The sequence below is a fragment of the Schistocerca cancellata genome, chromosome 1 (genome assembly GCF_023864275.1).
Source record: "Schistocerca cancellata isolate TAMUIC-IGC-003103 chromosome 1, iqSchCanc2.1, whole genome shotgun sequence".
Classification (NCBI taxonomy): Eukaryota; Metazoa; Arthropoda; class Insecta; order Orthoptera; family Acrididae; genus Schistocerca; species Schistocerca cancellata.
Window position 1 is genome coordinate 1,236,598,064 of NC_064626.1, and position 4,546 is coordinate 1,236,602,609.

Sequence of the window (4,546 nt, forward strand, 5' to 3'; positions counted from 1 at the left end):
GCACTCCGTCTTCAGGCCACGAGTGGCCTACCGGGAACATCCGACCGCCGTGTCATCCTCAATGGAGGATGCGGTTAGGAGGGGCGTGGGGTCAGCACACCGCTCTCCCGGTCGTTATGATGGTTTTCTTTGACCGGAGCCGCTACTATTCGGTCGAGTAGCTCCTCAATTGGCCTCACGAGGCTGAGTGCACCCCGAAAAACGGCAACAGCACATGGCGGCCTGGACGGTCACCCATCCAAGTGCCGACCACGCCCGACAGCGCTTAACTTCGGTGATCTCACGGGAACCGGTGCATCCACTGCGGCAAGGCCGTTGCCGGAAACCGTTAGGCAGTTCTATTTCCCGAACTCCACAGCATCAAGAGTGTGCCGAGAGTACCAAATTTCAGGCATTAACTCACCTCGGGCAGGGCAGTGACCGACGACCTTCACTTAACAACCGAGAGTACAGGCATTTGACAAGAGCTCTCACTTCTAACAGGCAAGAAACACTGCGTGAAACAACCGCAGAAATCAAAGTGAGAGCTACGACGAACGTATCCGGAAGGACAGTGCTGCGAAATTTGACGTCAGTGAGCTGTGGCCGCAGACGATCGACGTGAGTGCCTTTGCTAACAGCACTGGATGGACCCTAGACGACTGTGGCCCGGTCAGGTGAGTCCCGATTTCAGTTTGCTGAGAGCTCATGCAGGGAGTTTCAAAAATGAATGATATATTTGAAACGGCGATAGAAACTAAACGAGCAGCGATAGAAATACACCGTTTGTTGCAATATGCTTGGGACAACAGTACATTTTCAGGCGGACAAACTTTCGAAATTACAGTAGTTACAATTATCAACAACAGATGGCGCTGCGGTCTGGGAAACTCTATAGTACGATATTTTCCACATATCCACCATGCGTAGCAATAATACGGCGTAGTCTCTGAATGAAATTACCCGAAACCTTTGACAACGTGTCTGGCGGAATGGCTTCACATGCAGATGAGATGTACTGCTTCAGCTGTTCAATTGTTTCTGGATTCTGGCGGTACACCTGGTCTTTCAAGTGTCCCCACAGAAAGAAGTCACAAGGGTTCATGTCTGGCGAATAGGGAGGCCAATCCACGCCTCCTCCTGTATCTTTCGGATAGCCCAAAGCAATCACACGATCATCGAAATATTCATTCAGGAAATTAAAGACGTCGGCCGTGCGATGTGGCCGGGCACCATCTTGCATAAACCAAGAGGTGTTCGCAGTGTCTTCTAAGGCAGTTTGTACCGCCACAAATTAACGAAGAATGTCCAGATAGCGTGATGCAGTAATCGTTTCGGACCTGAAAAATGGGCCAATTATTCCTTTCGAAGAAATGGCGGCCCAGACCAGTACTTTTTGAGGATGCAGGGACGATGGGACTGCAACATGGGGCTTTTCGGTTCCCCATATGCGCCAGTTCTGTTTATTGACGAAGCCGTCCAGGTAAAAATAAGCTTCGTCAGTAAACCAAATGCTGCCCACATGCATATCGCCGTCATCAATCCTGTGCACTATATCGTTAACGAATGTCTCTCGTGCAGCAATGGTAGCGGCGCTGAGGGGTTGCCGCGTTTGAATTTTGTGTGGATAGAGGTGTACTGGCGCACGAGACGATACGTGGACGTTGGCGTCATTTGGACCACAGCTGCAACACGGCGAACGGAAACCCGAGGCCGCTGTCGGATCACCTGCTGCACTAGCTGCGCGTTGCCCTCTGTGGTTGCCATACGCGGTCGCCCTACCTTTCCAGCACGTTCATCCATCACGTTCCCAGTCCGTTGAAATTTTTCAAACAGATCCTTTATTGTATCGCTTTTCGGTCCTTTGGTTACATTAAACCTCCGTTGAAAACTTTGTCTTGTTGCAACAACACTGTGTTTTAGGCGGTGGAATTCCAACACCAGAAAAATCCTCTGTTCTAAGGAATAAACCATGTTGTCTACAGCACACTTGCACGTTGTGAACAGCACACGCTTACAGCAGAAAGACGACGTACAGAATGGCGCACCCACAGACTGCGTTGTCTTCTATATCTTTTACATCACTTGCAGCGCCATCTGTTGTTGAAAATTGTAACTACTGTAATTTCGAAAGTTTGTCTGCCTGAAAATGTACTGTTGTCCCAAGCATATTGCAACAAACGGTGTATTTCTATCGCTGCTCGTTTAGTTTTTATTGCCGTTTCAAATATACCGGTCATTTTTGAAACACCCTGTAGTAGGGTTCGATCCAAGTTGTCAACAAGGCACTTTGCAAGCTAATGGTATCCCGCAATAGTGTGGGCTGTGTTTACGTGGAGTGAACTGGATCCTATGACCCAACTGAACCGATCGTTGACTGCAAATGGTCAAGTTCGCCAACTTGGGGACCACTTGCAGCCTTTCATGGACTTGATGTTTCCAAACGACGATGAAATTTTTTGGATGGCACTGCGCCATGTCACCGGGCAGCAATTGTTCTCGATTGGTCTGAAGAACATTCTGGACAATTCGAGTGATAGTTTGAGCCACCCAGTGTAGTGTAACGACGTAAGTTTTGTATAAATGATTTTCTTTTGATATATGACCATGTGCAGACTTCGTCACCTACGTCAGTTACAACACACTTCAAAATTATTTAAGTTCTTTTTAAATTGTCTATAAACGGTTCTTGAACGAAACTGTAAGTAAAACATCATCATTTGAGTCGTATGCGCAGAATTACGTCACTCCGTCCAATTGGTTTGCGTAAACTTTTTCAATTTAGACGTCGTTTGTTTCTCCTCAGAAATTCTATTAATGCAGGTTATCTGCTTTAATAGATATTAGAGCCACATTGAATAAACTTTCAAGACTCAAACTCGCGATGAAAGCTGTCAAAAATTAATAATCTTGTCAAATGAATTACTTAACATAATTCTTCATAAATAAATTCTCGGAACACGTATTTAAACTTTTGCAGCATCCACTAGTTTATTATCTTCCTACATATAGACGTGAACCTGAGCCCTGACAAGACAGAACTGAACATTTACAACAAGATTAAACTCTCTATGACGTCATTGTTGTACAACACATTAAAAATTCTTATTTTTTCGATTTTTAGAAGCACGACGCAACAACTCGGTTCCAGGATCTTCTGTTGCTCTTTGGGTGTCGACCCGCGACGTATAGTGGCCAGCAATTTTCTCTCTGATCCCGGCGGCGAAGATGCTGTCTCCGTTCGTTGCGCTGCCCTCTCCGTACATGAAACATAAAAAATAAAAACTTAAGTCAATTCACAACCATTACAAATATTATAAAAATACATAAACAAAAAACTAAATTAAACTTATATTCACCTGCAAACTGGGCTGACACTGGTGGATGGGTGACGCTTCAATCTCGCGTCCCACTAAACCAGATCGCCCGACGTGAATCGCATCGTACATTTATGTGACATATCAAGAGCTCAGTACGTGCACCGGCAACACTTTCACAAGTACGGTTGGTTGTAGAGGCAACATGGATCAATATTTCTGTAAGGGACTTCCAGTGACTTGTTAAATCCATGTCTTGTCGATCTGCTGCACTGTGTCGGGCAAAAGGAAGTCCGACACGTTACTAGGAGATATCGCTTCACTTTCGTCACCTAAGTCTAATGTGGTAGGAAATTATGCCCTCGGCAGACTCAACGACGCCAAAGGAGTTTACAAGAACCGTGAGAACTTTTGTAGTTTCGCTGAGATGCTTTCGAAAATAGTCTGGTAGGTAGGGAAAGATGTGAGCATTTTCCCACGTATCATAAGCTAAGAGAGTTAATACACTCCTGGAAATTGAAATAAGAACACCGTGAATTCATTGTCCCAGGAAGGGGAAACTTTATTGACACATTCCTGGGGTCAGATACATCACATGATCACACTGATAGAACCACAGGCACATAGACACAGGCAACAGAGCATGCACAATGTCGGCACTAGTACAGTGTATATCCACCTTTCGCAGCAATGCAGGCTGCTATTCTCCCATGGAGACGATCGTAGAGATGTTGGATGTAGTCCTGTGGAACGGCTTGCCATGCCATTTCCACCTGGCGCCTCAGTTGGACCAGCGTTCGTGCTGGACGTGCAGACCGCGTGAGACGACGCTTCATCCAGTCCCAAACATGCTCAATGGGGGACAGATGCGGAGATCTTGCTGGCCAGGGTAGTTGACTTACACCTTCTAGAGCACGTTGGGTGGCACGGGATACATGCGGACGTGCATTGTCCTGTTGGAACAGCAAGTTCCCTTGCCGGTCTAGGAATGGTAGAACGATGGGTTCGATGACGGTTTGGATGTACCGTGCACTATTCAGTGTCCCCTCGACGATCACCAGTGGTGTACGGCCAGTGTAGGAGATCGCTCCCCACACCATGATGCCGGGTGTTGGCCCTGTGTGCATCGGTCGTATGCAGTCCTGATTGTGGCGCTCACCTGCACGGCGCCAAACACGCATACGACCATCATTGGCACCAAGGCAGAAGCGACTCTCATCGCTGAAGACGACACGTCTCCATTCGTCCCT

At 47.0% G+C, this 4,546-nt stretch overlaps 1 pseudogene; it reads right to left on the bottom strand.

The window, feature by feature from the left end:
• Window positions 1–202: 202 nt before the first annotated feature.
• On the bottom strand, window positions 203–320 carry LOC126102973 (5S ribosomal RNA; annotated as a pseudogene).
• Window positions 321–4,546: the final 4,226 nt, after the last annotated feature.